The 12,342-nt window shown below is 41.9% G+C and overlaps 1 long non-coding RNA gene across 1 annotated transcript; it reads right to left on the bottom strand.

Annotated features, from left to right (window-relative positions):
- Nucleotides 1–3,093: 3,093 nt before the first annotated feature.
- Nucleotides 3,094–11,736, bottom strand: LOC118697564 (uncharacterized). The gene is made up of 3 exons (XR_004981780.1): nucleotides 11,662–11,736; nucleotides 5,017–5,116; nucleotides 3,094–3,190 (listed from the first exon to the last, which is right to left on the bottom strand). It is a non-coding gene; the product is annotated as an uncharacterized LOC118697564 (long non-coding RNA).
- Nucleotides 11,737–12,342: the final 606 nt, after the last annotated feature.

The raw sequence follows: 12,342 nt of genomic DNA, 5'->3' as shown, positions 1-12,342 counted from the left end.
CTCAATTGTTACATTGATCACTCAGAGGATTCCTAAATGCTAAACTCAGGATGGCATCATGAAAAGTCTTTGCCTGTGTTGGAGTGCCAGCTGTGTTTAGTGCAATCCAGAGACAAATAAGGCAGGGAGATGATTTGGTTGGAGTTGTAGGGAGTTCAGCAGCCTTCCAGGAGTTACACAGGTAAATTTTCTAATGAAAATATTACCACCTCATCAACCTCTAACATTTTTTAAAGTGCAGGATGAACACTCTGATACCAAATGCCTCAAGGATATCCTTTCCCCACAGAGAGCATCAAGGGTGGATCTACTTGGTTCCCTCAAGCCCTGAAGTCAGGCACAGGAGCAAAAAAACATGTTAAAAAAAGCTTTTGCAGGAGCTTGTTGTCTTCCTTCTGCTTTTCTTGGACATGGCCAAGGTCTATACAGGTGTATGCCAGATGGGCATGGCTACACTTCTTCTGTTGACAAGCACAATATTTCCAAGAGTTTTCTTGTTTTTTTTGGACAACCTTCTAGAGAATGCCTAAGATTTCTGCCATGTACTTCATTAAATTCTGGAAAATTTTAAACTTCCCTGGAGAAGCCAGGAGAAGATGAGAATGTTGCAGCTGGGACTGGATGTTGTTCTGCTGGAGTTTGAGGTTTTTCTCCATTCTGTCAGATAGCTGGGGCCAGAGAAACAGAGCTGTGTGAGGAGATTTAATGCACCCTTTGAAAGTGAAGAGCTGTTCTCTGGAGGCAGTGGCCATAGCTGGCTTTGGAGCTGTGAGAGGTGATGGAAGCTCAGCCAGGACCAGAAACACAAGGAGCTGCATGAGTAAAAATGGGATGAGCTCCTGTGCTGCTCTTGCTGCAGCCTCTGGGCTCTTTTCTGGAAGCTGGGCTGCAGGGAGAGAAAACTGGCAAAAAGAAAGCCAAAAGGTGCATTCACAAGCAGGACAGCCATAATTATTTTTGTGATGTGCTGGGACCACCAGCACAGGTCAGCTCTCCATAGTCCTAAAGCCCTTTTGTCCCAGTTCTGCACTGCCTTGCTGGTTTATTTCTGGGCATCTCCAGACACATAAATGAAGTGCAAGGTATTAAATTCAGCATTTCTTATCCTTCTTGGTCCAGGTTTGGTGGCAGATTTGAGGAGTAACATCCAGTCCAGCCTTCACAGCTGGCTCTATTTCCCAGACACCTTGCACTTGTTAGGGAGTTCTTTGTACCTCATATTCTGCAAAAAAACCATACACAAAAATAGATGTAGAGGCAAACAATCTAAATAAAAACTAAAACCCCAGAGCTCTGGAGGAGCATTGAGACTGATTTTCTCTAGAGGAAAGTGCCACAGGAAGGAAGGTGTTGTCTGTGTACCAGACAGACCAGAGCTCATTCCTTGCAGCAGGAAACGAGCCTGTTCTTGCAATGACCTTTCTGTCTCTTCCCATACCTGGCAGAAGCCACCCACATCTTTAATACACAATTTTTTAAGCTGTCATTGTCACAGATGGAAGATGAGCATCATTTGCCTGTGCTCATCACTCAGCTAAAGAGAGCTGAGGCCTCACTGGCAGAAGTGAGGAACCTTAACCAGCAAACTGAAGTTATTTTAAAAGTTCTCTTCAGAATCCACCAAATTTTTTAGCAAAATTTCATCCTTGTCCCTCAGCAGGGCACTGAGAATGTTCACAGCTGAGCAGCATTGTTCTATACATGAAACAGGTGGTTTATTTAAACCACAGAGAAAAAAAGCTTCTACTTACACATTTAATCTTCAGTTCCCAGGATATCAGAGATGCCTGGAATAGAATTTAGTTCTCATTGTGGATATATTTTAAAAGACATACCAAGAATCTCTGTAAATGTAGATAACTGTGTGTTTGCCAACTTTAAAATTCAGTGTATTAGATATCACTGTTCATATAGAAGTATTCACCAAGTTTCTCCATATTGAGCCTTTTTTCTAGTGTCCCAGAGAATATTTCTTCCACTTTCTGATTAGTACCTCTGGATGCCTTCTAGGTTCCTTGGTCTCTCTTGCATTATTTGGCCATTACTCAATTACTTAAGACTTTAAAAGTAGACACTCTTTCTCAACAGTTTTCCAACCTCTTCTCTTAAACATTTCTTCCAACCTAAGGGGCTGCTGACAGTTGCTGAATCCCTTCATTTTTCTTAGAAATTTATTGTGGCAATTCACAGTTTTTAGATCTCCTTCTGTGCTTTTAAAAGTCCTAAAACTTTCAAATGCATTTATTAAAACGGAATACTGACGACTCAGTGATTCACTTTAAAGTGCAGATTTCCCAAAAACAAATCTTAAGCTGCCAAATCCAACCCTGCCTTAGCCAGCCTCTGACGTTTTCATGAGGATGTGACTGCCAAGATATGTAAATTGAGTCATTTTATTCTGTCTTTGTCTTCTAGAGTTCAGATTCTGATTTCTCACCGAATTCATTTGTAGGGCTCTTCTCTGGAAAAAAAGAAGAAGAAAATCAGGATGACCAACTCCCTCTTTTTTTAGATGGTCCCCTTGTGTTTACTTGTTCCTGACTGAACTGTCACATCAAAGATATTCACCAACCACATGCAATTATTCCAGTATCTCGTTATCAAACCACCTAATGACTCAGGGAATATCTGTGAGTTTCCTCATCATGAAGCCAGTAACAATGTCATTTACTGGAGGTGAGAGAATGCATTTCATCTGGATGCTGACAATGGATCAGTTGTTGAAGCAGATAATTAGGAGTAGCCTCAGACCTTTGCGCTATTTTTCTTGGCACATGACACTGCACAACTTTCCTCAGTGGATTATGGTAGAAGCTTCTAAAGAAAACCTGAGAGTGTACAACTGGTTTCCTCTCCCTTCTGCTTGATGGCTGCTCTGATGCCTGTGCAGGGATTCTTACAGGAGAAATTTATGCAATTTATGCTCTTCCAGGCTGAAACTTTGGTCAATTCTTCTTTGGGAGGTTGTGCAACACCACATGAGTCTTTGCCATAGCTCACTTTGGTACATTTTGGTAACATCTATTTAACCACAGACCCCTCCTGGTCCCTGGCTTCTCTTATCACATGTTTTGTCCTCAGATGCTTCTGTCCTTCACAGTAGCCTGGTCTTCAGCCACAGCTTTCTCACATGTATGATTTCTGTTTCTCTTCTGCTCTTGGACTCTTCCCACTTCCTTTGTCATTGTCCCTGAGAAAAAAACACACAGGCAGCACCACCTGAAGGCTTTGCCACTCCTCCCCTGCATCCAAACCTTGCCTTGCTCACTCCTGGTGAACATTCCAGCTCCCACAGCCTCCACAGGGGGGATTTTTCCAGAGGTAAGCCAGAAATATCAGAAATATCACTGTCCCAAACAGCAGCAGCAGATTCACCTTCAGAGCTGGTTTGTCCTTGGGCTTCCTCCCAGCTCATCTTTCATCCTCACATCCTCCCAGCCATGTCACTGGCACAGCACAGCCCATGAGAGACCCAGCCAGGGACTTTGCCTCACAGCAGCAGCTTGTAAGAACAGCTCAGAGGGAGTTTGATTTTAATTGATTGATTTATTCAATTCTGATTTTATGCCCACAGGCAGGGCAGGCACCTACAAGGCTTGGACAGCTCTCACGCACACAAGGCACCTGAGCTCCAGGTCATCTCCTTGGAATCCACCTCCCTCAAAGAAAACTCAAATACTCCCATTCCTTTTGTAGTTTTTTCCTACTTTCCAAGAGGAGAGCATTATTTCCTCCTCTCTTCCCTTTAAGATCCATGCTCCATCAAGGATTTTCCTTTCTGTTAAGAAAACAGATTTTTCTAATACTATTTTCACTGAAGTTGACTGGGTAAAATTACCCAGAGTCTCACAAGTCATTTGGAAAGCTAAACAGTGTATTGATAAAATACATACATTGAACATTAATATTGCCTACCTTTGTAAAACTTTGATATCTGCAAATAATATGCTTGCACTGCTTTATTAGGAAAATAAGCATTTTGTCAATATTTTCTATCTTTACAGCATATTAATTTTATCCCTTGAAAAAAGGGATAAAGTCTCATGAAAAGTAAGTCTCATGAAAAATTACACGTGGTATTTTCCTTGTTATCTTAGACAGAATATCTGAACTTCCCAAGAGTTTGCATCCTAAAGTAGCTTGTGCAATACTCAGCTATGACTTAGTGCCTTCTCCAAAAGCTCTTTTAAAAAGCACAGCACATTTTCAGAGCACAGAAGTGACATGGAAAGCTAAGCCCTGTTTTCAGAAATGTCTGGAGCATTCAGAGACAGCAGTTCTTACCCACCTAAATAGCTCAGGCACATTTGCATTGCTCCTGTGCTCAACACCTCTCATGCCAGACAAGAGTTTTATCTGTGTCAGATTGTAGTTGCTCATTTCTTTATGAATGTCATAGTAATTATTAAATCCACTCTGCATTTTAACCTCCATGGTGAGTTGAAATATGCAGTTTCTGCTGAAAACTGGTTGTGGTTTGACAATATCTGTCAATTCTGATGCCCTGGTGGTGCATTTCACATGCTTGGAAGGAGAGAAGCAGCTGAGAATCACTCAAAGACAACATTTAAGTCTCCTCCACTGGACCTACAAGCAATTAAAGCCCTGTTGTTGATTTGAATAACTTTCTGCTGAGAAATTGGGTAAGGCTGGGTCAGGGAGTGGCAGGACATTGGCAGAGGTGAGAGAAAACTTATTTTCAAGGAATGACTGCTTTGGAGAGCACCAGCCCAGACCACCAGCAGAGCCCACATGACAAGGACAGCTGCCAGGCACAAGGATGCTGAACAAGCCTCTGGGATGAGGTCAGGCAGGGGCAGAGCACTCAGGTCCATTTCTTGTTTTCCAAAGGGCTGTTGGGATCTCTAAAGCTTTCCAGGCTACACTCAAAAAATTCATTTTGCTAATCCTACTGTCTTGCTCCCCAGTCCCATCATTCCTAAGGATTTTTCTGGTCAATTCCCACAGTCAGGGTATTTTTCTGTGGTGAAAGGATGGGAAGGGCATCACACTTACCCCAGAACCTGTTGTTTTCCACACTCTGCAGTCCACAGTCCAAGAAAAAGAGCAGACATTGGGTCAGCACCCAAGAATCCTTCTGCCAGTGAAACAAGTTCTGGGGGAAGAGAAGAGCAGAGGGAAATAATGCCCAGGTTCATCTTCAGCAGGTTCATATGGTGTTCAAACAATTTCTGTGAACAGGGCCTGGTTAAAGCAGCTCCCACAGCCCACCCAAGAGAGACCAGAGCTCCTCTTTGCTCTTATGTGGTCCAGGAGACAGAATTCACAGCCTGTGAGTTATCCAAGGCTTATCAGGGTTTTTGTGACTTGGCCTGGCCTGTCAGGTTTGACACACACTCTTTTCATTGTTTCTAATTTTCTCTGATCTTGGGCTGCCTGGAATTTTGATTTTATTTTATTTTATTTTTCTCTTGCTTATTCCACAATCATTCTATTATGGAGCTCACTGGTGAGTGAGGTTTTTCCAGGCACTACAGCACGTTCTCAGTGCTACAGTAAATTCTCAGTGCCCTTGACATCCCTGTTGCTGCTACAGCCTAACACCAGAAAGCCAAGTGGCACCAAAGCCATTCTGCTTTGCACCTCTTTACCTTGCTCTTATACCTGGCAGTTCTGAATTACCACTGCTGCTGCCTCACACTTTGATTTAGAATCTTAGGGTGAATATTTACACTCATTCAGAAAAAGTAGAAGTGTGTATTTTTTATTTACATTTACCCAGGAGAGCACAACCTCCTCTCTCACTGTGACTCTGCCTTTTGTCTATTACTTGTTCTGCATTCACTGCCCACTGCTAACCTATTCCTGATCTGTGCATCATCACCACCCTCTCAGCTGAAAAATAGAAAAGATTTGCTTGAATTGATTTAATTATGAGCTGCACCATTCAGGGAGCTGTACCAAAAATAACTTGATTTATGAGCTGGCAGCTGAAGTAGCCCCTTAGTAGTGCTTAACAAGTGCTGCTGATGCAAGATGTCTCCATTGATCCAGGGCCATCCAGGTTTGAGGAGAGTCAGGGAGCTCCATCTCATGTGCATCAGAGTGGCAACTCACGTTTGAGGAATAAACCTGAAACAGTTTTATGGGAAAAGCTAGTTAAGAGATACAGCAAAAATTTACTGCCAAATCTCTGTCTGAGAAAAAAAACCTCACCCCACATCCATGGTTTTATTACCATTTTTGCATTAAATGCCTAGCAAGGGTAGTAAAATTAAAGTAAATATCTTCACTCTGTACACTACGTACTCACTTTTCCCCGTTGATATACTGAATTATGGGATAGGTGGAATATATCATCTCTACTTCACTGCTTTAAACACAACTTGGTGAACTGGTTTCCAGGACAGCCTCTGCAGTGGGCTTTAAGATGCAAGAGAGTCAGGAACAACTTTGGCTCATCATTTTCAGAAGGTGCTTGCTCAACATGGTCCTTTGCCACAAAGCAAAACAAAAGCAGCCCATGGAAGATGCTGGGTGCTGACACAAAGAGCAGAGGATGAAATTCCACTTTCACCCTGATGATTCCTCAATCATCAAGCCAGTCAAGGTTACACCTAATAAAGTACATCAGGAAAAGGTCAAGCACTCTAATCCCATTTTTAACTCTGCACAGCTCCCCAGTGCACATCACTGTTTTCCAAGGGGAGGAGCAGGGTCCCTGGAGAAGGGGGGGTTACTAATATGGGAAAGGAATGAGCAGCTATGGAAATTCTTATTTTCATATCTGCAGAGCCTCAAGTCTGGGGCAGAAACCTTCTGCCAGTGCCATGCCTCTAAGCAGGGGTGGGAAGAATCCAGCAAAAGAAAGCACTTTGTAAGAGTCCACTCAGGAACAAACTGAGATTCCAAAACCTCCAGCACAACCCTGGAGGGCCACAAGCCACTCTAAATGAATTGGATGATTTTGAAAGGTCTTAATTAAAAAAAAAAAAAAAAAAAAAAAAAAAAAAAAAAAAAAAGCAAACAAACAAACAAACAAAAAAAAAAAACCAAAAAAACCCCCAAACTGTAATGACACATTTACAGGCAAGATATACCCTATAAAATCTGAAAGCAGAAAGACAGATAAATTTTGGGATGGGGACAATTGTCCATTTGTAAATGTGGAACTAATAGCAGCCCTATGCCCAATGGGCAATAAAACACATTATGGAGCAAGGCACCAAGAGGCTACAGAGATTTGCTCAATCAGGGGAGTGAAAGAGATGAATGAAAAGGTCACTAGGTATGAGTAGAAACATCTGAGCACTCTGAGGCTTTCACAATTTGTTAACCAAACAGAGATTCTGGAAGAATGGATACTGGAGAAAACAGGGGCAGGGAAATAGAGAGCGAAAATACAGTGACTGAGGAATTCTCCTTAAACACAAAAGACCAGAGGCAGGGTAGTAAAATTAAAGTAAATATTACTTTACTTAAAGTAAAGTAAAACAAGGCACATGTACTTACAGAATTGTCTCACATAAATTATAGTGAAGTTGGTTGGGTTCTTTTATGTAAAGAATTAGCTCACATGCTCTCTCCTTATGCAAAAAAAAAAAAAAAATAGGTGTGCACAGAGGAAAGGGGTGTTGTACAGCTTTAAATCCCATAAAAATTGACATCAAGGCTGTGCTTCTTGTAGCTGGGCCAGCAGCAAACACATCTGAGGGAGCCAAGCCCCGTGACTGGGCCCTGCACATGTGCTGTGCTGGGGGAGATGTCATGTAGAGCACAGATAATTCCTCTGATGTGGCATTTGCTGGGGCAGCCATGCAGTGCTCTGTGCACAGCAAACCAAGGAACCGTGCAAAACCCACAGCTCATTGCTCTCTTCTTCCCTGAGGTTGAATCAACTTTCTTTTTTTTTTTTTTTTAATGCAGTATTTAGCTCTTTGAGCCATTCATGTTTCTCTCTCTCTTTTTTTTCTTTTCCAGCTGCTCTCCCGTTTATGAATTTATACCATATATGAATGGTGGCTGCAATTCATTCATGCACTCTGCATTCATGGGGGTGCAGAAAAGACAGGCACATTTGTGGATACAGAGCTCCAACAGTGAGCCTGACACAGAGGTGGCCTTGGGTCTCTGAAGGGATGCAGAGATAGCCCTTCAGCCCTGGCTCCCTCAGAGACAGCATTTCAGAAAAGCCTCCTGGCTGGGGCTGCCATCCTCTAACTCTGTTGTATTTGCTGGGAAATGCCCTGATAAAGGCAGGAATGATGGATCTGTTTCCATGTTCTCAGGAGGCTAATTTATTACTTTATGATACTATATTATATTAAAGAATACTAAACTAAACTATACTAAAGAATACAGAAAGGACACTTACTCAATGCTAAAAAGATAATAATGAAAACTCATGGCTCTTTCCAGAGTCCTGACACAGCTTGGCCCTGATTGGCCAAAGAGTAAAAACAACTCAAAGCAGAATCCAATGAAACAGTCACTTGTGGGTGAACAATCTCCAAACACATTCCACATCTGAGCACAACACAAGAGAAGTAAATGAGATAAGAATTGTTTTCCTTTTCTCGAGGCCTCTCAGCTTCTTAGGAGAAAACTCCTGGGCAAAGGAATTTTTCAGAGAATGTGAATGCCACATAACTCATCAAGGAAAGCACCACAGGCAGAATCCCCAGTTCCAGGCTGCCTGGCTGTGCCATGCCTGGGTTTGGGCAGGAAAATTAAGTTCCCAGAGTGGTACCTTTGTGCTGGCCATGCTGCACTGCCCATGCTCTCTCCAGTTCTCTCTTTGGGATCCTCTCTGCTAGACACAGGTTTCCAGCTCTCCTGCCAGGAGAAGAGATTTACCATGAGTTGTGCTGGGTTTCCCATAAACATTCTGTAATTCAGTGAGTTTAAGACTGAAATTAAGACTAAAAAAAAAAATCTTCATTGTTGACTGGACAAATTTAAGATTTTATCACAGCATGGTACTGCCTTTCAATTGGTTTTCACATCATAGCAGACTCTTGCTTATGGTTTTAAGTGCATAGTCACAAAACACAGAGTGAGGCAGGTTAACACCACTCCTGGATTTAGGAAGTTTTCCTGACTTGAATGTCAGTTTGTTTCTTATTTAAATATATATATACAGAGGCCTCTGGAGCTTTTAAAGGATATTATCTATGACCACACACATACAGAGATGTTTGAAATCAATGTTTTTAAATGTTTGCTTACCAGGTGGTCTTATTTTCCCTCTCTCAAGAAACAAGGCACATGTACATACAAAATTGTCTCACATAATTTATAGTAAAGTTAGTTGTTTAGGTTTTTTGTATGTAAGGAATTAGCTCACATGCTCACTCCTTATGCAAAAAAAAAAAAAAAAAATAGTTGTGCACAAGTCAAAGATCTCCAAGATGAGTATGCTATAGGAAAACCTTGCAGCTGGGAAGCAGCAGGAAACAACAGACCAAACATCTGTTTGGTTTGTTCTTTTTTATTATTATTCTCCAGTGTAGCAGCTATGAATTTGTCTGATTACTTTGACTCTCAAAACAAGAGCTCTGCAACTTTACAGTAACTCACTGAATTCTAACTTGTCATCAGGGGAGGGCTGGATGGAAAGTGCTCATAAAACCAGAGATCTACTGTGGGATGGGGCTGCAGGAAGGTATCCCTGCCCCTGGAAGGGGGCTGGAAATGGGTGAGCTCTAAGGTCCCTTCCAACCCAAACCATTCCATGATTCCAAACCCTGCACATGAAACCTGACACTGCAGGGCTGCAGGATGTTCCACCAGGATGCCTCAGGGCCATTTCCCCCAGAGATAATTCAGTGAGGAATCACTGATCAGGGGCATTGCTGTAAAAACAAGGCTGAGGGATCCCAGAGAGCAGCTCTGAGCAGAGCTGGGCATGAAAAATCACACAGGGGGCACACAACCTCCCAGTCTGAATGCTGGCAGAGCAGGGAGGGTTTCATACCCAGCAGAACCTGCAGGAATTCCACCTGCAGGGAAGTAACTCCACAGATTTCAGCTCCTTTCAGACCTTGTGTGACCCAAGCACACTTGGAGGTGCTGGCCCTGCACTGCAGCAGTTCCAAGCCCTGATGGTGGCTGTTCCAGGACACAGATCCTGTGAAATCCCATTGGAAATCAAGGGGGTCAAAGCAGGGAGAAGTCAGATCTCTCTGTTCTCTTCTGCAAGGGCACAGCCATTATTTACAGAGGGCAGATGAAATTTAGTTTGAAAACATGAATAATTTGTGTGCCAATAGGACTTCAGAGTTTTGCAGCAGCACTGATGAAATAAAAGCAATTTGGCTTTGCACAGGACAGACCCTCAAGCATAGATAGGCCTCTGCAGAAACAAAAACTTCCTGACTCAAGAACTTGATTCGGTTTGCTCTCTTTCCTAACTACTGACTGGATGCCTTGACAACGCAACAAACCTTTATTTCATTTTGAAGGTTCAGCATGTCATATAACAATAACCAGATCACTCCCCCTAATACAGAGAAAAACAAAATTGCTCAGAAGAAAAATCCCATTTCTATTGTTTGGCATCAATTATTCACCATGTGAATTACTCTGGAAAGCCTTTAAGCTCAAAACCCATAATATTCATCAGTATCTGTGAAATTATTCCACAGGTATCAATTAGAGATACAAGCTGAACCAGTGATTTCCTCCCGCAGTGAAGCCCAGAAACTTTTTGTCCTGACATTCATGAGAAGTAAACTACACCTAAAATGGAATGAAAGGCAGGAAAACAAAGCATACAACATGAAATGAGGGCATTGAGATCAGTGGGGACAGAAGAGGAAAAGCCTGCAGAATTAACTTGGATTGAAAACCCCAAAATTCTCATTAGGTGGAGAGTAACAGCTACTAAAACTGTTTTAAGCATGGAACCCAGCAGAAAGATACAACTTCTGACAAACAGAATTTTGTACCAGAAGTTATGTACTATCCATGTTATGGCTCAGGAAAAAAAAAAAAATCTCCTTTCTGATATCTTTAAAAGAAATTTTTTAAAAACCCAATACCTAAGGTTCCACTTCAATAGATTTTTGCCAGCAGATCTAGATTCTTTAGGGAATTATCTAGAAGCAATTGAGATGTAGGGGAAGGGATGAACATAAAATTTCCATCTGGGCAAAGTTTATTAAAGGAGTGGGATCCTAAGTTGCCCACACACTGTTGTACCCATTAATATTCTGTTTCCAACACGTAGTATCAAATGATTCACAGATGTTTTAATAATTGGCTTACAAGTCTATATAACAAACTGTGTTTCTATAAACTTGCAGGTTATGCTAGATCACCACTTTTAACTGTTTTTTAAATGAAAGCTTAACAGCATCTCTGATCTTTAATTTTTACATACAAATAATAAAATTACTAAAAGGATTATAGTTTTAGAAACCATGATTTCAAATGAAATCCAAGACCGAACTCCAGGATTTGGGTTTCTATTTCCCAAATGCTAAGAACTAATATTTTCCCCATATTGTCTGAAACAAGCAGCTTTTTCCTGCCTTCAAACAAGGCAGGCTGAGGGCTCAGAGGGGAAGAGATGGATTAAATGTTGACTGAAACACTTAAGGTCCTTCAGGAAGAAACACAAATGCCAGGTGCTGACCTAAGGTTCCAAAAGCCTGTAACCAGCAAACAATAAAACTGAAATATTTCAAAGTCTCCTACCCTTTGACAGATGTTGCAATCATGTTGTTTCATTTTTCTGGTTTCAACACTCACATTCTTGTCCTTTGGACATTCCTCATATTCAGCTCATGCTTCTATCTGTTGTTTGCAGCAAGTTTCTAAGGCAACCACGGGGCTGGGCAAATAGTTTCACTTTGTGCAAGATAATAGGTAATTCAAAACATCTATTCTTTCAAAGCAAACTGAAGTCATCGACACATCAAACACTGCAGCTAATTAAGAGTGCAAGAAAAACCAATCAACGTGGCCAGTTAGACAATAACAACTCAATCCCAAAGTGCTGCAGCTCCCATCAATTTCCAGGGTCAGGACTGAAATTCAGGGGTGTGTAAAGAACAGCCTGCTGCCAAACATCCACCCACTGCAAGACAGGGTGAGGAAAAGACTGATTAACTGGGGGGTTTATTGCCAGAGGATACACAGATCAAAAGGTGAAATTCATTTCAGCCCAAAAAGCCCTTCTGGCACACAGCAGGTGCTTCTCATCCAGGCTCCAGGAGGGTCTGAGCCAGAGGAGAGACCACTCAAATAAAGCACATGATAATGAACAACTATCATCCCCACTGGTCTGAAGTGGGGTCCTGTTTTCCCCTCAATACAAGTCAAAAATCAAGGGCTTTATCCTGCTAAGGCAGGGGCACTGTCAAGTTCCTTAAAACA

Source organism: Molothrus ater, chromosome 5 (genome assembly GCF_012460135.2).
Source record: "Molothrus ater isolate BHLD 08-10-18 breed brown headed cowbird chromosome 5, BPBGC_Mater_1.1, whole genome shotgun sequence".
In the NCBI taxonomy this organism is placed as follows: Eukaryota; Metazoa; Chordata; class Aves; order Passeriformes; family Icteridae; genus Molothrus; species Molothrus ater.
The sequence above is the reverse complement of the archived record's forward strand: the minus strand, read 5'-3'. Positions and strand labels throughout refer to the sequence as shown.